Raw genomic sequence first — 26809 nt, forward strand, 5'->3', positions numbered from 1 at the left:
AAATCTCGTGAACCAATCAAAAACAATTTTTGACCGGACCAAAAATAAAATTTTAAATATTAAAATTAATTTTTAAATAAAAATATAATTTTTCCCGCGGGCCGCCCGGGACACTCCCGGGCCGGCCCGCACCCGGGGCGCGGGCCGGGGGCAGCCCGGCTGCCCCCTTAGGGCAGCGCCTGGCGCCGCCCCTGGGCGGCGCCGAGCGCCGCCCCTGGGCAGCGCCGAGCGCTGCCCTGCGCAGCGCCCAGCGCTGCGCTGGGCAGCGCATAGCGCTGCCCTGGGCGGCGCCGTGCGCCGCCCGGGGCAGCAACAATTGCTGCCCCACCGGGCAGCGATCCAATCGCTGCCCGGGTTTTGCCCCGGAAAAATTTTTTTTATTTTTTTTTATTTAAAAATATTTATTTTGTTTCAAAAACCGAGACTCAAAAATTTTGTACAATTGATTAATTTAATCGTTTGATCTGAGCAACCTGGCTCTGATACCACTGTTGGAAAACTGGCGGTCAGATCAATCACGATTGATACCCGGTGCAGCGGAAGTTTAAAAATTTTGTTATGGAACAATTCCATGGTGTGGGTATCAACCGTTCAACGATTAAATTATTGTGTGTGTAAAATTCAAATAACAATTAATTAAATTTTACCTCCAATCTCGCAACGAGATTAATGGACACCAACAGATTTGATCTGCTCTTGTTGTCTCTCCCTGGAACCGATGAACTCCTTCAATCAGGTCCACGAACAGAGGTTTAATCCCTCTGATAGATTGCACTAGAAAATCTATCAGAAGTTTTCTACGAAGAGAATAAACGAATCTGATTCGCTATTCCAGACTGCAATTCAAAATCACAGACCGGAAAATCTCGGGCAGAGGGGGAGGGGTCGGCCGAACAGAGAGAGAGAGCTAGGGTTCGAAAATTTTCTCTGTCTCAAAAATTATGACCTGTTGTGTGTAATTTCTGTACTGCAATAACTTATTTATAATGCAGGCCACTAACACCTTAGGGCCCATTAGTCATAAGTTAGGGCCCGACAAGCAAAGCCTGCATGTTCAGAAATTAATATAAAATTCATCGTGACTCCGATTGATAAACCGATTTTACCAATGTGCACAGAAACCATTTCTGCACATTTTAAAGTCAAGATAAATTTTCCTGAATCCGAATTCAGTGGTTTCCAAAAATGTCCATCCCTATGTCATTTTAGGAAATCCTACTCCCTTACTCTTATTTAAGAAGTCCAACTCCTTAGTTCATTAAATTTAACTCTTTAAATTTAACTATCTCAACGGGGATTAAAACTCCATTACACTGTGTGACCCTCAATGGTTCAGGGATACAGCTAGCCGTGGGCTCACAACTCCTTGTGACTCGGAACAACACTTTCCGACTTGCCCAACGAATCATGGTAAAGCGCCTAGCAACATCGCCCCATGATTCCCTAGGTATCACTGATAGTGCCTACAAGAACCAGTAGATTTTGGTTAGCGTACAGTACGGTCCCTTCATCCATATATCCCGATCGAATCAACAACCATTGGTATATCGAGAGTCGCTCAAGATTCGATAACTATGCAATACATCTTGAAGATCAAATTAGTGACATCGCATGTGCTACTAAGAAACCATTTCTTAAATCACATCAAGTACTCTGGCCAGAGATTCGTCACACTAATATCTCCTCAGATCGCATAGGATATCCACACTCGCAAGTATGTGGTGAATCCTTGACAACAATGCATCGACTCCTATATGTGTCGTAACTGTACCCAATCTCGACACCTGATGACCCCCATAGAGTCGGTAAACGAGTCAAAGCACAGCACTAGCATATAGAGTCTCCATGATGTTTCAAGTCGTAAGGACTAATGGTTTACAACCAAAACCGCGGACTTTATCCACTCGATAAGTGATAACCACTTGGAAAGTCCGGATAGGGTAGTTCGATTATTCATCCTATGAATATCCATTTGCATGCTTCGAACATCTCCATGTTCCCTACCAATGAAACGTGGTACTCCGCATCGCAAATGCTAGTCTCAAACTCGAGCGATCCTTATCCTTATTATCGGACGGCTCAATCGACTAGGAACAGTTTAGAATATACAGTGACTATAAGATGTATTTCATGATAGACATCTCCATGTTCTACCACATCTTACATACACTATGGTATATTCAAGGTCTTTATCAAAACAACAATAGTATATCACAATATAACAATATGAAGTAATATAAAGTCATTGCCATTAATAAAAGTGTAAATTACATTAAACAAAAGATTGTTTTTACAAAGAGTCATCAAAGCCCATAGCCACAAGTTGGCTCACTGGGCACCCACTCTTTCACGAGAGTCGTCGAGGCGTTCGATAGTCGTAGCGGAGTTGTGCCCAAGTTCTGGAGGCATCGACATCAAAGGGCTAACGACGGACGAAGGTATAGCTTTTGCTTCCTATAAATATTTAGGAGTATGCAATAGCTTAGTTAAGACTTTTAGAGCACTATAATGATAGTAGTATCATTTGGCAGTGTAGAGCAGACTATAGGCGTGGACCTAGAGTTGGTAGAGCTTGCACTGATTTGAGGTACAAAAGTACTGTTCGAGATATCCTGTCTGAATATGCATGTATTATGTGACTGCATGGTTTATATGTCATTGATTTATGCTGCATTCATTTGCATACTGAGCTATCTCCTTCGAGATGTCTGTTAGTAGGGTTTTCCCTATCCTGTTAGTGGTTGGACTTCGATCGATTTGGGTCCGGCATATCCACTGGTATTATGGTATGGGAGCCACCTCCTAAAGCGACGGCACAACGTGCTACATACCAGGGCCCGGTCTGTCTCTGTTATCTGATCCTTGACCTCAAGTTTATAGGGAGTTCACTTTGCATGCATGTATACTCATACTCTCGTACTGAGCGTTTTATGCTCACGTCTCGTACTCTGTATTTCTGGACACCCTATTCCATGGGGCAGGTTTGCGATTGGACGAGGCGGGTGGATCCAAGAGGGGCTAGGCAGTTGGAGCTTCGCCTAGGTTTTATTCTGTTGTTATTGGATTGATACAACTATTCGATTTGGTTGTATTATATTTGGGTATTTACAGATTCCTTGCCTTGGGATTGTATATTGTTTATGGTTTTCGCAGTTTTATTCTGATATCTATTTAATTAAGTTAATTGCATGCCTAAGTTCTGTTTAGTAGGTGATCCAGGTAAGGGTCACTACATTTATGGTATCAAAGCATGCACAATATTCTTGGGATTTAGATTCTACATAAGATAACCATTAGGTTAATTTTGTAGATGGTAGATCGTGACGACCAGAGTTCTCATGGCAGTATTGGTGGGCGTTGGGGTGATGCCGACAGGGAGCCTCGTCGGGAACGCCGCCATCGTCATCGAGATGAGGACCGTTTCAGTGTACGTCGATTCTTGCAGACGGGGCCTAAGCCCTTGGTTGGAAATGAGTCTCCAGAGGATGCGGAGAACTGGTTAGACCGCATGGAGACGACTTATCAGACTTTCCAATGCATCGAGGAGCAGAAGATGGAGACCCTGGGTTATCTTTTGGATGGACGTGCGCGCAGGTGGTGGAGGTTTACTTCTGCACCTTTTGTTGCGGCGAGAGGAGTGGCCACCTGGGCCGAGTTCCGCACAGCTTTTCAGAAGTTGTATTTTCCTCCTGCACTCCGTCAGTCAAAGGCGGGCGAGCTATTGAGTCTGCGACAGTGAGCCATGTCTATTGATGAGTATCAGCAGAAGTTCTTTGATCTGCTATCCTATTGCCCCGAGATTTCCGACAGCTCTGGGATGAAGTATAATCTGTTCCTTCAGGGCCTTAACCCTGAGATCCATGACCGTGTGGCGGTTGGCGTTGACATGTCCTACGAGGGTTTGGTGAGCCGTTGTCACCAGGCGGAGGACAGCATTCGGTGGAACAGGTCTTTCTCTCAGTCGAGACCTGCTAGTTCTTTGGGTCCCCGTGCCCAATCTTTCAAGAAGTATGGATCTACTTCTTCTTCCTTTGGCTCTGCTGGTGTTGTCTTTTTCGGAAATAAGGACATGTGTGATCACTGTGGGAAGAACCATCCATCCGACAAATGTCGTAGAGCTTCTAGAGCTTGTTTCCATTGCGGAGAGACTGGTCATATCCGAAGGGATTGTCCACTATATTTGGGAGGCGGTTTTGGTTCTGGTTCAGGATCTGGTTCTCAGGCCACCGTTCAGCAGAGGTCGTAGGGACAGCCTGCTGGGAGTTCTCATTTGAGGCCACAAGCTTCTGGCCAGGTGTTTGCCCTGAGACATGATCAGGCAGTGGAGGAGAATGAGAAAGTCATCGCAGGTACATTTCTGCTTTATGGTATACCTGCTCTTGTACTTATTGACACTGGTGCATCTCATTCCTTCATTTCTGCACGTTTTGTTAAGAGGCATAAGTTACCATGCATTGCACTACATGTAGTGATGTCTGTTTCTACTCCGACGGGCCAATCTGCTTTGGCTAAGCGTCTAGTGATGGGTTGCCCTTTAGAGTTCGAAGGGAACATTCTGTTAGCGAATCTCATGGTTCTTGCGATGGACGACTTTGATTGCATTATGGGAATAGATATGTTGACTACCTATCGAGTTTCAGTGGATTGCTATCAGAGATTAGTGCGCTTTCATCCGAAAGGGAGTGAGACCTGGTTTTTCTATGGTGAGGGAGCGCGACCCCCGATGCTTTGGTATCATCTTTGAGAGCCTGTCAAGCTCTAGAGTCTGGCGGGTAAGGCTACCTTATCTATGCAGTTGATTTGTCCGCTGAGAGCATTGGGATAGAGAGTATTCCGGTCGTGGATGAATTTCCAGATGTATTTCCTGATGAGATTCCGGGTTTTCCACCTGCTAGGGAAGTCGAGTTTGACATAGAGTTGATGCCGTGTACTTCACCTATTTCTCGAGCACCGTATCATCTGGCTCCGTCAGAGATGCGTGAGTTGAAGAATCAGCTACAGAATTTTTTCGACAAGGGGTACATTCATCCTAGTGTATCTCCTTGGGGAGCTCCTATTCTCGTCGTGAAGAAGAAGGATGGGTCGATGCGGCTGTGCATTGACTATCAGCAGCTGAATCGAGTCACTGTGAAGAACAAGTATCCGTTGCCTCGTATTGATGACTTGTTTGATCAGCTGCAGGGCACTTCAGTTTACTCCAAGATTGACTTGAGATCTAGGTATCATTAGTTGAGAGTCCGTGATCAGGACGTAGCCAAGACTGCATTCCGTACTCGCTATGGGCATTATGAGTTTCTAGTGATGCCATTTGGTTTGACTAATGCACCGGCTATATTTATGGATCTGATGAACCGTGTCTTCAGGGAGTATTTGGACAAGTTTGTCGTGGTCTTCATTGACGACATCTTTGTGTATTCGCGTAATACGGAAGAGCATGTTTCTCACTTGCGGTTGGTACTGCAAACTCTTCGAGATGAGCAGTTGTACGCCAAGCTGAGCAAGTGTGAGTTCTGGATGGATCGAGTGGTCTTTCTTGGCCATATCATATCCAGGGAGGGGATTTCTGTTGATCCAAGCAAGATTGAGGCGGTGCTTAATTGGTCGCGACCGACGACAGTTGCTAAGATCCGTAGTTTTCTGGGTCTAGCAGGATATTATCATCACTTCATTCTGAACTTCTCTCAACTAGCTCGACCTTTGACGCAGCTTACCCGCAAGGGTGTGGATTTCGAGTGGTCCTCCGAGTGTGAGGAGAACTTCTGTGAGCTTCGATGGCGGTTGACTTTTGCGCCGGTGTTGGCATTACCGTCAAGATCTGGAGGGTATGTGGTATACACTGATGCTTCTCTTCAGGGGTTAGGTTGTGTCCTGAATCAGAATGGGCATTTGATCGCATACACTTTTAGACAGCTGAAGCTTCACGAGGACAACTACCCAGTCCATGATTTGGAGTTAGTAGCCATTGTGTTTGCTTTGAAGATCTGGCGTCATTATCTGTATGGCGAGAAATTTGAGATCTTCACCGACCATAAGAGTCTCAAGTATTTGTTCACTCAGGCGGAGTTGAACATGAGGCAGAGACGTTGGATGGACTTGCTTAAGGATTATGATTGCGAGATTAAGTACCATTCGGGAGCTTCTAATCTCACTGCTGATGCATTGAGTCGCAAGGTGCGACTATCCGCACTTCATACTTGTTCGATGTCTAGTGCGATCAGTGACTATTGTACTTCAGGATATACTTTAAAGCATAAGAAAGGTATGCAGAGTATCCAGATGTTTGCAATATTATCTGATCCAGCTTTGTATTCGCGGATTCGAGATGCTCAGATGTCTGATTCGAAGACCCAGCGCTTAGTTCGTCTAGCTAACGAGGGTAGCTCGTCTGGATTTCATTATCAGTTAGATGGCTTTCTGTGTTTGTCTGGTAGACTTGTGATTCCGCATGATGTAGAGTTGCGAGAGGAGATTTTGTCTCAGGCGCATCGCACTAAGTTGAGTATTCATCCTGGGAGCAACAAGATGTACAAGGATCTACGTACTCATTTCTGGTGGAAGGGAATGAAACGCAGTGTTTATCAGTTTGGTGTGTCAACAGGTCAAGGCAGAGCACCGACGACCTGGAGGATTGCTTCACAGTCTGCCTATTCCTGAATGGAAATGGGAGTTTATCACAATGGACATTGTGACCCATTTGCCGGTATCCTCGAGGAACTGTGATGCTATCTGGGTTGTGGTGGACCGACTCACAAAGTCAGCGCATTTCATTGCCTATAGCCGGGAGTACAGTGTGGATCGTATGGCTCGGTTGTACATTCAGGAGATCGTTCGACTTCATGGAGTGCCTGTGAGCATTGTCAGCAATCGAGACCCCAGGTTCACTTCTAGATTCTGGGGGAGTGTTCAGCGTGCGATGGGTACTACTCTCAGTTTGAGTACTGCCTATCATCCGGATACTGATGGTCAGTCAGAGCGCACTATCCGTACTTTGGAGGATATGCTTAGAGCGTGAGTCATGGATTTTGGTTCAGCTTGGCAAGATCATTTTCCATTGATCGAGTTCGCGTACAACAACAGCTATCATACTAGTATTGGGATGACACCTTTTGAGGCGTTGTACGGGCGACGTTGTCGTACTCCACTCTTCTGGGAAGAAGTGGGGGAGAGACAGGCTGAGGGACCGGAGTTTATCCAGCTGGCGGTGGACATTGTTGATCAGATCAAGAAACGGATTAAGACTGCACAGGATTGTCAGGCCAGCTATGCTAACAATAAGCGTAGGCCTTTGCAGTTCGATGTCGGGGAGAAATCGTTTCTGAGAGTGTTATCTTTCCGCAAAATTCTCAGATTTGGCCTTAAGGGCAAGTTGTCTCCCAGATTTATCGGTCCGTTTGAGATCTTGGAGAGCATTGGTGATTTAGCTTATCGACTAGCTTTGCCACCGCATCTTTCCAGCACTTACGACGTGTTCCACGTATCTTTGTTGCGAAGGTATGTGGTGGATGAGTCCCATATTCTGCAGCGGTCTGAGGTTCGGGTGAGCAAGGATTTGACCTATGTTGAGAAACCTATTCGTATCCTGGATTATAAGGATAAGGTTTTGCGGAACAAAGTCATTCCTCTGGTTTTAGTTCAGTGGCAGCGCCGAGGCACTGAAGAAGCTACTTGGGAGCTTGAGGACAGGATGCGTGAAGACCATCCTGAGTTTTTTTGATTTCATTCTTGATTTGTATTCAGTTGCAAACTCTGTAAACGTTTGATTTGAATAAAGAATGTTTCCGATTTCTGTATTACTTTCAGTACTTAAGATCTGATTTCGAGGACGAAATATCTTAAGTGGGGGAGAATGTAGTAGCCCGTAACCAAAATCAGTAATTAAGGAATTAATCATTATTACTTGGGAAGAGTTCGGAAGCTCCGAAGGTGAGTTCGGAAGCTCCAAACAGGATCGGAAGCTCCGATGGTATTACGTCAGGCATGACGTGTGGCAGGATCGGAAGCTCCGATCACCCCTATCCGAAGTCAACAAGTGATATTTTGACACGTGGCAGATCAGGATCTTCGGAAGCTCCGATGGCAGGATCGGACGATCCGATCGAGGTTCGGACGTTCCGATCGAGGTTCAGAGGCTCCGATCATTTTCTATAAATAGAAGGCCGAGAATTCATTCTCAATTGCCAATTCTGGATTTCCTCTCTACTCTAGACGTATTCGAGTTGTTCTAGCCTTCCTAGGCTTGACCCGGGAGTCGTCGAGGCATTCGATAGTCGTAGCGGAGTTGTGCCCAAGTTCTGGAGGCATCGACATCAAAGGGCTAACGACGGACGAAGGTATAGCTTTTGCTTCCTATAAATATTTAGGAGTATTCAATAGCTTAGTTAAGGCTTTTAGAGCACTATAATGATAGTAGTATCATTTGGCAGTGTAGAGCACACTATAGGCGTGGACCTAGAGTTGGTAGAGCTTGCACTAATTTGAGGTACAAAAGTACTATTCGAGATATCCTGACTGAGTATGCATGTATTATGTGACTGCATGGTTTATATGTCATTGATTTATGCTGCATTCATTTGCATACTGAGCTATCTCCTTCGAGATGTCTGTTAGTAGGGTTTTTTCCTATCCTGTTAGTGGTTGGACTTCCATCGATTTGGGTCCGGCATATCCACTGGTATTATGGTATGGGAGCCACCTCCTGAAGCGACGGCACAACGTGCTACATACCAGGGCCCGGTCTGTCTCTGTTATCTGATCCTTGACCTCGAGTTTATAGGGAGTTCACTTTGTATGCATGTATACTCATACTCTCGTACTGAGCGTTTTATGCTCATGTCTCGTACTCTGTGTTTCTGGACACCCTATTCCATGGGGCAGGTTTGCGATTGGACGAGGCGGGTGGATCCAAGAGGGGCTAGGCAGTTGAGCTTCGCCTAGGTTTTATTCTGTTGTTATTGGATTGATACAACTATTCAATTTGGTTGTATTATATTTGGGTATTTACAGATTCCTTGCCTTGGGATTGTATATTGTTTATGGTTTCCGCAGTTTTATTCTGATATCCATTTAATTAAGTTAATTGCATGCCTAAGTTCTGTTTAGTAGGTGATCCAGGTAAGGGTCACTACAATTGGCCTAGAATTGATAGGTGTCATCTTGATGACGGATGTTCCAAACCTCCCAGATGAATATCGGAACTACACTTCCTATGCTTCTATCATAGGAACTTGGCATACCGCCTCTGAGATCCCAACTGCTGATGAACATATCTTGTTTATGTGGGTACTTGTTTGTAAATTTTTGTTTTGCCCTGCTTCTGGTCGACCATCTGCAGAATACTTATCCCTTGCGCGTCTGTTGAGTATTGAAAACCTTGTCAATTTAGGGGTCATGTTCTTAGGATCTGTCTACCGAGGGTTGAGTAAAAGTGTACTTGATACTCCCCTCCGCAAACTTCAAGGTGTTTGCTTGTTCTTGCAGTTGTGGCTCTTTTCCTATTTTCCAGACATTAGGAACCTTCCGTTTACTAGCATTAATCCTTCTGACAGTAATGCTCTATCCTACTGCATCACCACAGTTTCTAAGGATTTCTTAATGACTTTCTTCAACACTCTTAGAGAGGGGCGTGTTTACTATTTGCCAGTGTTTCTCAACACGGCAAATAATCCTTGGATCTTGCGTTTCATGTCTCACCAAAACAGGTCTTTTCCACAAGTTGTTTATGACATACGACTTGCTTGTCTTCACTTAAAATTTTTGATCAGCAGTGGTACCTTTGCCAATGATAATGTCATTCTCCCTTTTGAAATATATAATCCTTTGATCGTGGCCCGGCAATTTGGCTTTCCTCCTACTGTACCCGAAAAAAACTTTTTCTTCCCTCAACAGTTGCCTGAGAACATTTGGGATGAGCTAGTTGATCGTCGTTTTTCTTTACCAACGGCGAAATTAAACCTAGTATGGGGATCTTTCTTTCAAGCTCCAATTCAGGAAGTGACTCGGGAAAGCATTGTTCCTTTTATGTCATGGTGGACTCCCAAATACCAAGCTCTTACTGCTGCTTTGACAGCTCCTCCTGGTAATTGTACAATTTCTAAACTAGACTTTTAAAATTAACTGTCTTACTTATTATTACTTTCCTTCCTTTAGCAGTTCAAACCTTTGTCAAAAAGTTGAAAACCATGGGTAGTGGAGTGCCAAAAGAACATTCCCCTGCCAAAGTCCGAAAAATTACCCGTGTATCACAAAGATTGGCCATGCAACCTTCACGTAGTTCCGAGGTTCCTGTTGATTCAGAAGAAGATTACACCATATCTATTTCCTCAATTCCCTTCAACGTTGATGCCCCAGGATCAACTATTGAAGTAACTCAACCAATGAGTTCCATGCCATTGAAAGATGCAGTGCCTCCCTTCAAGAACCCAACGCCTGCTAATGTTACTGAGAACATAATTGCAGCGCAAATCATCACTGGCATATCTTCAAAAGCTCCTCTTCCCAAACTAAGTATTCCCATTCATGTTCCTCATGTTGCACAAGTTTCCAACATAGCCACCGCATCAACTGCTGTCGAGGTAACACTTTTTTTACAACTATATTCTTGTACCTATTTTATTATTTCAATACTTCCTAGTGCCTTTTGCAGGATTATTCTTCTCGGCGGATTCAAATGTGCATTCTTCCTTCAGTCACGATGGACTTAGATTTCAGTTTTTTGCAAGACGTCAAAAGTGAACCCATTCCAGAGGTTCCACCCCATCCCAGCATAGAGTCTGTCAATCACGCTCTGACCACCATTGTAGTAGCCCGATTCCATTTTACAAGATTAAGTGATTTTAAACATGTTAGAAAATGACATATAATTTTAAAAGTGTCAAAACATGTTTAAGGAGTCCTTATTTGGTTAAAATAAGTGGAAAATCAGATCCGGAACGTCCGAAAATGGTGAGGTAGGTTCCGGGGGTCCCAGAGGATCAAAACCAGTTCGGAAGCATGAGAAACAGTTCGGAGCTACCGGGCAGATCGGAGCTTCCGATCTGAGATAGGAGCTTCCAATCCGAGAACGGAGCTTCCGATCCTGAGAACGGAGCTTCCGATCTCAACCAGAAACAAGTGTCAAGAAGATTGAATCACGTGGCCAGATGCAGGAGATCGGAGCTTCTGATCTCGGTCGTCCAAAACATGGCAAACATGCACCGATCAGAGCTTCCGATCAGGAGATCGGAGCTTCCGATCGTGGCCTATAAATAGGGGTCCGAATACCTCATTTTTAAGTGCAATTTTCCCTCTCCTCTCCCGGTAATCGCTCTATTTAAAGGCTTCAGGACTCTTTCTTTAAGAGTTGGAGTAGGAAATAGTTTATTTTATAGCGGACAGTGTCCACAGTAGCAACCAGGCGGCGGAGCTCTGGCGAGGCATCTAGGAGTCGTAGCTAGGCTATGCCCAGGCTCTGGGGCATGCGACATCAGCGGGCTGACGACGGACAAAGATATGGCTTTGGTTCCCTATAGTAAATAGGGAGTAGACTATAGTTTAATTAAGGCTTTTAGAGCCTAGTAGGTGATGTTTGACATGATAGGTAATGCATGGTTATTTATGCTGTAGTGCTGCATGGTAGGCTTGGACCTAGACGGGGGGCTTCTAGGATCTGCCTTAGTAAGGTACGGAAGTATTATTCGAGATATCCAGATTGAGTATGCATGTATTATGTGTTTGCATGGATTATGTGATTGCATGTTTTATATGCCTTTATATACAGCATGTCATGACTGTATGTTGCATACATGAGCATATTGAGCTTTTACCTTAGAGGTATCCTGTAGTAGGGCGCTCACCCTATGAGTTTGTGGATGGTTGGATACGTAAGTCGTGTGTCAGGTCACCTTTATGGTTGGATACATGTACTAGTATCAGGTCACCATTATCCACTGGGTATATGAGCCACCTGCTGATGCAACGGCGCAGCGTGTTATATACCCTGGGCCCGGTCTATGAGCTTGTTTCTTGACCTGAGAGTCTTGGTACCCAGTTCACTTGCATACATGCACACATAACACTGTATACTCATACTCTCGTGATGAGCATGTTAGGCTCACTTCCGGTTATTTTTTGTTGGCTGGATGCCCTATTCCATGGGGCAGATGCAGGTAGTTCTCCCGGAGACAGGGAGGTTAGGTGGTGACCAAGGCTGGATAGCGGGGTTGACCACTAGGTTTTGCTTACCTGGTATTTGACTTACTTTAATTCCGCAGTTTCTCTGATTAAGATTATTTTATTAATTAATTGCATGCTTAATTCTAATTAGTAGGTGATCACGGTGCGGGTCACTACAACCATCAAGTCTTTAATCACTCAGGATTTATTCACATTAACAGAGCAGCAACATCAAGAACTTCTAACGGCTTTTCACTTGCTTCAGAGTTCCCAAGGGTTTACCGAATCCCCACTAGGTATGGCTTCTCATTCTCTACCTTCTATCCTTTCACAGGCCCGAGATGTGATGAAAAAACATACCGAGTTTTCGGTCAAAATAGAGACTTTCAGGGCCTCTAAAGAAACTTGGGATAATCTCAAGAGAGTGAGAGAGCATAATGTCAACAAACTGATTGAAGTGGGTCAAACTTTTGACAATGTGGAAGAACAAATATTGCATTTGAAGAAAGAATTGGCTACCTGTGAAGCCAATAGAGTACAACTACCTGAGGAAGGAGAATCTCTCAAAGCACAGACACTATCGGCTGACCAAGAGATTGGCGACACTGGGATTCAATTGGTGAATCAAAAATCTGAGTATCAAGGATGGAACACCATTCTGAATGAATCCATGTCCATACAGCTAAAATGTAAGCATAAATGGGAAGAATTGGCAGCCGCACTACGTTAATTTCACTATTTCATGGAGAAAACAATATTTCTTTTTGTTGTTTAAACACTTTCAAACACCTGTTTTCGAACATTTAAGTTTCTTATCTGTTTCAGACTAATGGTCTAAGTAACAATTTATCGTTAGTTACATTATGCAATTATCCCTACAAATTCTCAACTGTTTTATTTATTTACAAACACTCGGCCATAATTTAGCCTGATAATTACAAACGTAGCATTTATAGCCACTTTACATTACTCAGAGAACATGTTCCTCTCGCATACTAGGAATGTATTGCTTCAGATATCTGCCATTGATGCATCGCTTGTGAGGTTCCCCTTCTACACTGGCTAGCCAATAAGCGTTTCCATCCAAAACTCGATGAACTTTAAATGGTCCTTCCCAATTTGGTGACCATTTTCCCAATTCTCTATCCTTAACTCCTACAGGTAGTATGACTTTCCAAACCAAGTCTCCTTCATGAAACGACTTCTTTTTAACCCATTTATTGTAACTCCGAGCCACCTTTTCTTTCTGGAGCATGAGGCTATTCAGAGCTTGCATTCGTGTATCATCGAGATCCTCTAACTCTGTGATCATGGCTTCACTGTATGTTTCCGAAATCAAATGATTTTGCATAGCTATTCGTAATGACAGAACCATGATCTCCATAGGCAATACAGCTTCATGCCCATAAGCCAATGCAAAAGGACTCACCCCAGTTGCGGTTCTCTTTGATGTTCTGTACGCCCATAATGTTTCAGATAATAGCCTAGGCCAATATCTTGGATTGTCTTCCATCATTTTCTGCAAGATTTGAATCAGCACTTTATTAGAGGCTTCTTCTTGCCCATTGGCCTGAGGGTAATATGGCGAAGAACAGTGTAACTTAATGCCATAATCTGCTGCAAAATCTTTGACTTCCGACCCTACAAACATGGTTCCTTGATCTGTAATAATATATTTTGGTATACCAAATCGATGTATGATGTGCTCCTTGATAAAATCGATCATATCTTTTTGTTCCACCTTTTTCAATTGTATAGCCTCCACCCATTTGGTAAAGAAGTATGTGGCCACAATAATGAAATTATGGCCTTTAGATGAAGATGGGTAAATTTTCTCGATCAAATCCATAGCCCAACCCCGAAAAGGCCACGGTTTTATAATGGCGTACATTTCATCAGCAGGAACCCGTTGAATATTGCCATGTCTTTGGCAAGGTTGACATCCTTTAGAGTATCTAATGCAATCCCTCAACATTGATGGCCAATAATATCCATGCCTCCTCACGAGCCATCTCATCTTGATTCCTGATTGATTTGCACCACATACTCCTTCATGAACCTGTTTCATGACTTCCATTGCCTCCGGGAACCCAATGCATCTCAACAACAACCCATCCATTCCTTTCCTATATAAATCACCTTCTACCAATATATAATTAAGGACTTTCATCCTCACATTGTAAGGAGTTGCTTTCTCGGGGAACTGTAAGGCCTCTTTTAGTTCCTCTCTCTAATCATCTGCCAAATTAACATCGACATTAAAAGTCTCAATTTGTAATCCTCTTTGCATGATGGAAGGATGATTCCTTTTCTGAATTAACACTAATCGATGAGTGAGTTCCTCAGACAATCTCAAACCCGAAGCAATTTGCGCTAATTCATTGGCCTCCCAATTTTGTTGTCTTGGTGCATATTGAAAATTTATCTCCTCAAAATCATCAGCCAGCTGGGAAGTGGCTGCAAAATAGGGAATCAATGATAGACTCATACATTTATATTCTCCCGCTACTTGCCAAAGTACCAAATGTGAGTCTCCAATTACTTGAACATTCTTTGCTCGCAAATCTTTGAGCACCTCCAACCCAATGACTAATTCTTCATATTCAGCTTGATTGTTAGTACAAGGAAAATCTAGATTAAAGGAAAAGGCTATTTTTATTCTGGTTGGAGATATAATTACTATGCCTGCACCCGCAGTTCCTTTAGTGCTAGACCCATCAAATTTCAATGTCCATGGTGGTTCTTCGATCCCATACACAGGGATTTCCACTTCTTCTGGAATTGACTCATCAGAACCTGGATGATGAGCTAAGAAATCTGCAATAGCCTGTCCCTTTATGGACTTTTGAGAGCAATAAATCAATGTAAACTCTGTTAATGCTAATGGACATTTGCCAATTCTACCTGACAACACCAGTCTACTAAGCATGTATTTGACCAAATCAGTTTTTGACACAACAAATACAGTTGACTGAATTAAATAGTGTCTCAATTTAGTACATGCATAGAACAGAGTCAAACACAATTTTTCAATAGTAGAATATTTACATTCCACCTCATGGAGTGAACGACTTAAATAATATGTAGCCTTCTCTTTATTTTCTTCATTGTTTTGGGCTAATAAACACCCTATTGATTTCGCAGTGGGTGCAATATACAATTTCAAAGGAACTCCATACCTTGGAGACATCAATATTGGTGGTTTGGATAAATATTCCTTTATTCTCTCAAACGCTTCCTGGTGGTGAGCTTCCCACATGAATTCGTCAGTTTCCTTGAGCTTCAATAACTGGGAAAACTCTTTAGTTTTACCTTCCAGGTTCGAAATGAATCTTCTTAAGTAATTTACATGGCCCAAGAACCTCTGTAGTTCCTTTTTACTCTTTGGTGGCTTAGCCTCTAGAATGGAGTTGGACTTATTTTGATCTACTTAAACACCATGCTGGTGCACAAAAAACCCCAGGAAGTTCCCAGCTTTAACTCCAAAGGCACATTTCATTGGATTTAACTTTAGATTATTTTTCCGCATCCTTTCGAAACTCTTTCTCAAATGCTCCACATGATCTTCTGCTTTTCTTGATTTCACCACAATATCATCGATATATACTTCAATGAAGTGTTTAATCATATCATGAAAGATTGCATTCATTTCCCTTTGGTAAGTTGCGTCAGCGTTATTTAATCCAAATGGCATCACAAGCCATTCGAAAGTACCAATAGCTCCTGGACACCTAAAGGCAGTCTTTGAGGTATCTCTTTCATCAATTTTTATTTGGTTATACCAGAATAACCGTCCATAAAAGACAACAATTCATTGTTGGCTACGGAGTCAATGAGCATATCAGTTATTGGCATCACATATACATCTATTGGAGTGGCTCTATTAAGATCCCTGAAATCAATACAAACTCTCAACTTCCCATTATTTTTAATTACAGGAACTACATTTGACAGTCATTCCGCATATCTGATTGGTCTAATGAACCCTTCTTTCAACAATTTCTCTATTTCATCCTTTACCTTTGTTTCTACTTCTTTAGACATTCGCCTTGATGGTTGTCTGTATGGTTTGAAATCGTCTTTGATAGGAAGACGATGTTCTACCAAGTGCCGATCCAACCCTGGCATGTCTTCATAACTCCAAGCAAAACAATCTTGAAATTCTGCCAATAACTCTTTCATCGTGATTTTTAATTTATCCGTGAGCAACACACTAACATACACAGGTTTTGGATTATCCAAATCTCCCAAGTTCATTTCCTCTAACGGATCTTGAACCTGAGGTTGGCGATCCTCTAACTGTGATGGTGCATACGCGAGATCTCCCAGCTGTAATTCCTCAAAAGAATCAAGTTCTTCTTCAAAAATAATCTCTGACCCATTCACTTCCCATAATAAACTATCCCGTATCAATTCAATTGTTTGCTGCACTTGGGCTTTCTTGATGGAGGTTGTAGCTACCTCTAGTTCCACTTGATGGAACTCAATCATCAACACCTTCAATGAGTGGCTTGATCATCGGCCTAGGAGGCGCAATGACCGTGGTCTTGAGAATTCTATTAAACATTTCGTTGGTTTCAAGTGTCTCCATATACACGGATTTAGGTTGGCCACTTTTGTTCTTTCCATAGAACTTAATTGGTCCAAAATCCCCATTGTAATACCTGGATTCAACCACGCTGGAACTCGCCTAGAAAGGTTGTGAATCTTCTTGCACAATCTCCACATCATCTCCAATCCAAAACATCAGGAACTGATGCATTGAAAAAGGTATACAATGATTTGCATGGATCCAATCTCGGCCTAACAAAGCCTGAAAATTGGCAGAAGAATTAACCACAAAGAATGGTGAAATCGATGTTTTACTTCCCACCAAAACCTCTGTAGGGAATACTCCAATAGTCTTAGTAGCTTCCACAGTGAATGCTGTCACAGAAACCTCTGTAGGGATAAGATCAGTTTCCTCTTTTCCAAGGTTTTTGAACACCCTTAATGGTAAGATATTTACTGCAGAACCATTATCGATTAAAACCCTTGATATTGGGTGACCATTCACATGGGCCTTGATATACAAAGGTCTGATATGCTTGGTCATCTCAATAGCAGGTTTCTCAATAACCACTCTTTTTGGTTTATGAGGTTCTTCTTCAATAGTAACACCATGGCATGGTTCTTTAGAAACCTCATCCTGCATTAAGTCCACTCGATCAGCATGCTTCTCCTTGGACTTAAACATATCCGGAAAAATCACAGATCCAGTGGCACAATCCACCGATATGGTGAATTCACCAACTTGGAAACTAACTTGTTTCTTGATGCTTGGTTCCTCATCAGACAACAAATCATCATCTTCAAATTCTTTGTCTTCTATTTGAAAGAGTGGGTGCCCGGTTAGCCAACTTGTGGCTAAGGGCTTTTATCACTCTATGTATAAACAATCTTTGTTTAATATAATTTACATTCATTAATGGCATTTTCTTTGTCTTTCTTTATATTGTTATATTGTGATATACTATTGTTGTTTTGATAAAGACCTTGAATATACTATAGTGTAAGTAAGATGAGATAGTGAGTAAAGAGAGATCACTATTATGAAACACATCTTATAGTCACTGTATATTCTAAACAGTTCCTAGTCAATTGAGCCGTCCGCTAATAAGGATAAGGATCGCTCGAGATTGAGATTAGCATTTGTGATGCCAAGTACCACGTTTCATTGGTAATGGACATGGAGATGTTCAAAGCATGCAAATGGATATTCATATGATGAATGATCGAACTACCCTATACGGACTTTCCAAGTGGTTATCACTTATCGAGTGGATAAAGTCCGCGGTTTTGGTTGTACACCATTAGTCCTTACTACTTGAAACATCATTGAGACTCTATATGCTAGTACTATACTTTGACTCGTTTATCGACTCTATTGGGGTCATCAGGTGTCGGGATTGGGTACAGTTACGACACATATAGGATTCGATGCTTTGTTGTCAAGGATTCACCACATACTTGCGAGTGTGGATATCCTATGCGATCTGAGGAGATATTAGTGTGACGAATCTCTGGCCAGAGTACATGATGTGTTTTAGGTTACTCGGTTTTCCTAGTAACACATGCGATGTTACTATTTGATCTCCAAGATGTAATGCATAGTTATCGAATCTCGAACGACTCTCGATGCACCAATGGTTGTTGATTCGATCGGGATATATAGATGAAAGAACCGTACTGTATGCTAACCAAAATCTATTGGTTCTTGCAGGAACTATCAGTGATACCTAGGGAATCATGGGGCAATGTTGCTAGGCGCTCTTACCATGATTCGATGGGTAAGTCGGAAATTATTGTTTCGAGTCACAAGGAGTTGTGAGCCCACGGCTAGCTGTTTCCCTGAACCATTGAGGGTCACACAAGTAATGGATTACTAAACCCCGTTGAGATAGTTAAATTTAAAGAGTTAAATTTAATGAAAGAGAAGTTGGACTTCTTAACTAAAGGGAGTGGAATTTCCTAAAATGACATAGGGATGAGCATTTTTGGAAATTACTGAATTCGGATTCAAAAAAATTATCTTGACTTCAAAAGATGCAGAAATGGTTTCCGTGCACATTGGTAAAATCAGTTTATCAATCGGAGTCACGATGAATTTTATATTAATTTCTATAATAACAGGCTTGGCTTGTTGGGCTTAAGTTATGGATTGTGGGCCCTAAGGAGTTAGAGTCATAATACAATTATAACTTAATCTAGTCTAGAAATTATATATAAATACATGTGTAGTGTTCAAAAATTATATATAATTCCTCTTGCAATTTTCGAATTACACACATATATTTTCAAGGGGATTTTTCGAAAATCCTCTACTCCTTTTTGAGATAATTCAGTCTGTAATTTTTGTGAAAAATTACATTCTGAATTGACAGATCAAATCTGTTTATTCTCTTCGATAAACATCTGATTGATTTCTAGTGCAACCAATCAGATGGTTTTAGTTTTCTATTCGTGGACTTAATTCCGGAGGTTGATCGTGATAGTCATCGGTTCCCGGGATTTACAAGAAGAGCAGATTAAATTTTGTTGGAGTCCATAATCAAGCCTTAGCTTGAAGAGGTAAAATATTTAACTGTGTTTATTATTTTACTTGCAACAATTTTAATCGTTAGGATTTGATACCCATGATATGGAATCGTTCCATATCAAAAAATAAAATTTTTAAACTTCCGCTGCTCCGGGTATCACATCCGTGTGATCAAAGAACGCGTGTTCCAATAGTGGTATCAAAGCCAGGTTGTAAACTTTGATCAAACGATTAAAATTAATCGATTGTACAAAATTTTTAGCCTCGGTTTTTGAAACAAAACGAAAAATTTTAAAATTAAATTTGAAGGGAAACAAGGGCAATCGGGCAGCGAGCGTCGCTGCCCAAGGCAGCGCTCGGCGCTGCCCACGGGCAGCGACGAGCTGCCCACTTCCACATGGGCAGCCCTGTCCCACGTGGAGGCGGGGCTGCCTGGGAATGTCCCGGGCAGTCCGGAAATTTTAAAATTTGATTTTTTGGATTTTTTGAAATTTTTGAAATTTTAGTTTTTGGTTCGATCAAAAATTGTTTTTGATTGGTCCACGAGGCATCAGATCAAATTGTTTGAGTTCGAAATTTTTAAAATTGATTTTTGGATAAATTTGAATTTTTGGAGAATTTATAAATTTTATCCGTTAAATTAGATTTTATAAAATTAATTATTTTGGTACAATTGATGATAAGATATGATCTTATGAAAGGATAAGATAAAATTTGATTTTATCTTTTTAATTATGATGTCATTGCATGTTATCCAATTATTTAATTGTTGAATTAATTATTGGATAAAAGGATGATCGATTGCCATGACCAATATTATAGGTGTATGTTAGGTTGTTTACATTTGGTTTTATTGTTGTTGGGTTTTATTAATGGGCTTGGTTTATGGACCAATTTGAATTTTCATTTGTAATAAAAAGTGGGCCTGGTTTATGGCCCATTCCCACCCTTAAATATGTATCCCCTACTTGTCATCAAAATTTATTGTAAATTTATTAGACGTAGTGGGAGATAAAGATTTGAAGACAAAGGTGGGCCCAGCAGACAATAAAGACCGAAGAAATGTAAATTGGAAGCTCAATGTAATAGGATTGCATTGCATACTTGCATATCACCTAGGATTGGACTTAGACTTGTGATTGGCAACCGCGGGTCAATTAGTGATTGAGATCTATCATCCTTTAAATAATATATGATATTATTGTTGTATGCATGTTTAGACTAAATTGTATGAATCCCGCAAGCATACAAATATTGCATGATGAGACAATTTTCAAAAATTAAAAATCCCTCATTTTAAATATGATTTAAAATTGATATCAAGATAAACAAAAGGGAATTTAAATATTTTTTAAATGTTCCTACCTTCCATAAACGATCAATGTATGAGATGCTACCCACGGGCACGGTCCGGCTCATATTATTGGGGGGGCCCGTTCGTCGGAAAGCTGTACATTGGATCGACACATGTTGTAAGTTGGGTGGAACTCCCATGGGATTGGCTCATATTATTGGGGATCCACATGGCGACCGTCCATCACAACTTAATATTGATGGGTCATCTTGACATGTCACATTAAATGACGTCATATTATTGGGCCCTTATTGGACATGAGGTAAAAACATGGGGGTTTCTTTGGAAGCAATTGGGCTCTACCTTTTGAAAATTATGGGTGGCTGATATTATTCGGGACTATAGTTTGTCAATTGGACTCCATGTTCCCACTAAGAAAACCAGTTTCCCGTTTTCACTAGAGGGTAGTGCAACCGTTAAAATAGTAGGAGTGAAATTCATAAAATAAATTTCGCCATATTTTATGTCTTAGTAAATTAATTAAACAATCATCGGTTATTGTCTGTTTCTTCTCAGTATATAATTATGATGAATCTTCGTAATCCACATGTTTCAATTCTCAAACAAAATAAACTTTCTGGCGCAAACTATACGGGAAGGTTCCATGAGTTTAGATTGTCCTGAATTCGGAAAAGATTTTCTAAGTGTTAGAAAAGGCTTCTCTGAAAAACAGCCCCGGCTGATGTAACTTCGGAAAGGTTGGCCAAACTAGAGAAATGGTTGGACCATGATCTCAAGGCCAAATGTTACATGCAAAACTAGACAAGTCTAAAGAAGTTTGCCATCACTGCAAGAAACCCGGTTACTGGAAGCGCAAATGCAAAGAATATATATCGAGTAGTTACGAACTGCAGAGGATATATTTTATAAATGTTTCACTTAATAATACTTCTTGGGCATTGGATACCAGATGTAGATCTCACATTTGCAATGAGTTGCAGATGATGACAAGAAGTCGTAAGCTTAGAATGGGTGAAACCCAGTTAAGGCTCGGGAATGGTTCCAGAGTTGAATCCAAAAGCTATGGGAAACATTTGTTTAATTTTGCAAAAACAATTTTAAGCTATATTTTGAGATAGATGTTTTTATTTGTACCAAGATTTTATTAAAACATTATTTCTTTTTCTATTCTTGATAGAGAAGATGTTTCTTGAAAATTTGCGAATGAGATTTGCAATATTTACAAGAATGAATGCTTGATTTAAAATTGAAAATTTAAAAACGATCTAACTTAAAATTAAAAGACGTTCCAGTTGATTATGTTGATAAACCGGTAACAACAAACAAAAGAAAAATCGATAGTCAAAACCCGGCAAACCTTTGGCATGCTAGGCTAGGTCATATTTCCTGAAGGAGGATGAACAAGCTAGTGAGAGAGGGCATGTTTGATATGTCCAATATTAACTATCTACCTACTTGTGAGTCCTGCCTAAAAAAAAAATGACTAAATCTCTTTTCAAAGGGAAACTTGAGCGTAGTCAAAATCTGTTGGATTTGATCCATACGGATGTTTACGGCCCATTTAGTATTGGTACTAAATTTGGTCACACCTACTTCATTACCTTTACTGATGATTAATCTAGGTATGGATATTTATATTTAATGAAATATAAGTCTGAATCATTTGAAAAGTTCAAAGAATTCAAGGCTGAAGTAGAAAACAAACAAGTTAGAAGTATTAAAGCACTTCGATCGGATCGAGGTGGAGAATACTTAAGTACCGAGTTTTTGAGCTATCTAAAAGAGAATGGGATTCTCTCTCAGTGGACTCCTCCTATGACACCTCAGCTGAATGGTGTCTCGGAGCGTCGCAATCGAACCTTGTTGGACATGGTTCGATCTATGATGAGCTTCACTGAGCTCCCTCCTTCGTTTTGGGGCTATGCACTTGAAACGGCGGTGTTGTTGTTGAACAATGTTCACACCAAAGCAGTGAATAAAAATCCATACGAGTTATGGAATGGCAAAGCTCCTAAGTATTCATACTTGAGGATTTGGGGATGTCCTGCTTACGTGAAGCAGACAGTGGGAGATAAGTTGGATAGTCGATCCACCTTATGTTATTTTGTAGGATATCCAAAGAATTGAATCGGATATTATTTCTATCATCCCACTGAAACAAAAGTGTTTGTTTCGAGGAATGCCACCTTCATGGAGAAGGAGTTCTTACTTGATAAGAAAGGCAAGATGATGGAATTCGAAGAAATTCGAGAAGAACCCGAGATACAAAATAACGATCCTACACCTCAGGAACCATTGATTGACACGCCTATTCCTAGAAGATCCGAGAGGACTTCTAGACCTCCTATATGATATGGTCTTCTTCTTGAAGGGTATCAAAGTGAACCCGACATTGGATGTGATCCAAGAAACTTCAAGGAAGCAATTTCTGATGCGGATTCGAATTTATGGCTTGTTGTTATGCAGTCGGAAATAGACTCGATGCATACAAACCAAGTTTGGTCTTTAGTAGATCCTCCCGATGGAATTGTTTCAATAGGGTGTAAATGGATCTACAAGAGAAAACTTGGGCCTTATGGTAAGGTATTGACCTACAAGGCACGATTGGTCGCAAAAGGTTATACTCAAAGACAAGGAGTTGACTATGATGAAACCTTTTCACCAGTCTCAATGTTCAAGTCCATAAGAATCCTTTTTGCCATAACAGCATGGTATGACTATGAGATATGGCAAATGGATGTGAAGACAGCATTTCTTAATGGAAACATTAAGAAAGAAATCTATATGATGCATCCCGAGGGATTCACATCCATGGGAAGCGAGCATAAGGTATGCAAGCTTCAGAGATCAATTTATGGTCTCAAACAAGCATCAAGAAGTTGGAACCAGAAATTTGATGAAACAATAAAGGACTTTGGTTTCATCAAAAATCCGGAGGAACCGTGCGTGTACAAGAAAGTAGTTAAGGATGCGGTGACGTTCTTAGTGCTTTATGTTGATGACATCCTACTCATTGGGAATGACGTAGGGATGTTGCAGTCAACAAAGATATGGTTATCAGGTAGATTCTCGATGAAGGATTTGGGTGAGGCCTCCTATATTCTAGGGATACAGATCTATAGAGATAGATCTAAGATAATGATAGGACTCACTCAAGCAACCTACATCAACACCATATTGAAAAGGTTTTCTATGGATGAGTCCAAGAGAGGACATCTACCTATGTGTCATGGAGTTTCTCTATCCAAGTCTATGTGTCCCAAGACTGACGAAGAGATAGAGAAAATGACACACATACCATATACGGCAGCCATAGGTAGTATTATGTATGGGATGATATCTACCAGACCGGATGTAGCCTTTGCTCTGAGTGTCACGAGCAGATATCAGGCCAACCCCGGTCAAATGCATTGGAAAGCCGTGAAGGATATTCTTAAGTACTTGAGAAGGACTAAGAATATATTCATGGTTTATGGAGGAAGAGAATTGAAATTGGAAGGCTATACCGACTCTAGCTTCCAAAGCGACGTGGATGACTCGAAGTCAACCTCTGGATTTGTATTCATGCTCAATGGCGGTGCTGTCTCTTGGAAGAGTTCCAAGCAGGACACCACAGCGGATTCAACCACTGAGGCAGAATACATTGCAGCATCAGCTGCTGCTAAAGAGGCCATTTGGATGAGAAATTTCGTCCAAGAGTTGGGCGTAATTCCTGAAGCTGTTGGTCCAGTTCCGGTATACTGCGACAACACTGGTGCCGTTGATCAGGCAAAGGAACCAAGGTCTCATCAAAGATCCAAACACGTACTGAGGAAATATACATCATTCGGGAGATTGTGGAAAGAGGAGACATTATTGTCGAGAGAGTGGCCTCTACAGAAAATATCGCTGATCCACTTACTAAGCCCTTGCCAGGACCATTGTTTGACAAACATCGCGAAGCAATGGGATTACGTAGTATGACTAGTTGGCTTTAGGGCAAGTGGGAGATTGAAAGAGTGGGTGCCCGGTTAGCCAACTTGTGGCTAAGGGCTTTTATGACTCTATGTATAAACAATCTTTGTTTAATATAATTTACATTCATTAACGGCATTTTCTTTGTCTTTCTTCATATTGTTATATTGTGATATACTATTGTTGTTTTGATAAAGACCTTGAATATACTATAGTGTAAGTAAGATGAGATAGTGAATAAAAAGAGATCACTATTATGAAACACATCTTATAGTCACTGTATATTCTAAACAGTTCCTAGTCAATTGAGCCGTCCGCTAATAAGGATAAGGATCGCTCGAGATTGAGACTAGCATTTGTGATGCCAAGTACCACGTTTCATTGGTAATGGACATGGAGATGTTCAAAGCATGCAAATGGATATTCATATGATGAATGATCGAACTACCCTATACGGACTTTCCAAGTGGTTATCACTTATCGAGTGGATAAAGTCCGCGGTTTTGGTTGTACACCATTAGTCCTTACTACTTGAAACATCATTAAGACTCTATATGCTAGTACTGTACTTTGACTCGTTTACCGACTATATTGAGGTCATTAGGTGTCGGTATTGGGTACAGTTATGACACATATCGGAGTCGATGCTTTGTTGTCAAGGATTCACCACATACTTGCGAGTATGGATATCCTATGCGATCTGAGGAGATATTAGTATGAAGAATCTCTGGCCAGAGTACATGATGTATTTTAGGTTACTCGGTTTTCCTAGTAACACATGCGATGTCACTATTTGATCTTCAAGATGTAATGCATAGTTATCGAATCTCGAACGACTCTCGATGCACCAATGGTTGTTGATTCGATCGGGATATATGGATGAAGGGACCGTACTGTACGCTAACCAAAATCTACTGGTTCTTGCAGGCACTATCAGTGATACCTAGGGAATCATGGGGCGATGTTTCTAGGCGCTCTTACCATGATTCGATGGGTAAGTCGGAAATTGTTGTTCCGAGTCCCAAGGAGTTGTGAGCCCACGGCTAGCTGTATCCCTGAACCATTGAGTGTCACACAAGTAATGGATTACTAAACCCCGTTGAGATAGTTAAATTTAAAGAGTTAAATTTAATGAAAGAGAAGTTGGACTTCTTAACTAAAGGGATTGGAATTTCCTAAAATGACATAGGGATGGGCATTTTTGGAAATCACTGAATTCGGATTTAGAAAATTATCTTGACTTCAAAAGATGCAGAAATGGTTTCTGTGCACATTGGTAAAATCAGTTTATCAATCGGAGTCACGATGAATTTTATATTAATTTTTATAATAACAGGCTTGACTTGTTGGGCTTAAGTTATGGATTGTAGGCCCTAAGGAGTTAGAGTCCTAATACAATTATAACTTAATCTAGTATAGAAATTATCTATAAATACATGTGTAGTGTTCGAAAATTATATATAATTCCTCTTGCAATTTTCGAATTACACACATATATTTTCAAGGGGATTTTTCGAAAATCCTCTACTCCTTTTTGAGATAATTCAGTTTGTAATTTTTGTGAAAAATTACATTTTGAATTGATAGATCAAATCTGTTTATTCTCTTCGATAAACATTTGATTGATTTCTAGTGCAATCAATCAGAGGGTTTTAGTTTTCTATTCGTGGACTTAATTCCGGAGGTTGATCGTGATAGTCATCGGTTCCCGGGATTTACAAGAAGAGAAGATTAAATTCTGTTGGAGTCCATAATCAAGCCTTAGCTTGAAGAGGTAAAATATTTAACTATGTTTATTATTTTACTTGCAACAATTTTAATCGTTAGGATTTGATACCCATGATATGAAATCGTTCCATATCAAAAAATAAAATTTTTAAACTTCCGCTGCTCCGGGTATCACATCCGTGTGATCAGAGAACGCGTGTTCCAACACTATTGCCTTTCTACCAAATTTACTTTTATTTGGTATAGATGGTCCTTCTCCAGCTCGGTGTGCCCTTGCCTTCTCTCTTAAAAGCCTTATTTTTTGAGTTCTTGTGAGCGGCAAGGGAAATTTTTTATGACGTAACAACTGCCATTGTCCTTCAGGTTGCACATTCGGTGGAACAACAAACCTCGGTTTATCCTTTTGCAAATCTCGAGTTCCTTGACCACGGTTCACTTTCGTGGACAATGGTCTGTTCTTTTGATGATATAATCTTGTCTGTTGTGGAACCCACTTGTTGCCCCCTGAGCACGTTCTTTTGGAACTATCAAAAGAATTCCTTGGCCTATTGGCCATGGTTCTTTCTCTATGTTCCTGAATCATG

Source organism: Henckelia pumila, chromosome 2 (genome assembly GCF_033568475.1).
Source record: "Henckelia pumila isolate YLH828 chromosome 2, ASM3356847v2, whole genome shotgun sequence".
Taxonomy (NCBI): Eukaryota; Viridiplantae; Streptophyta; class Magnoliopsida; order Lamiales; family Gesneriaceae; genus Henckelia; species Henckelia pumila.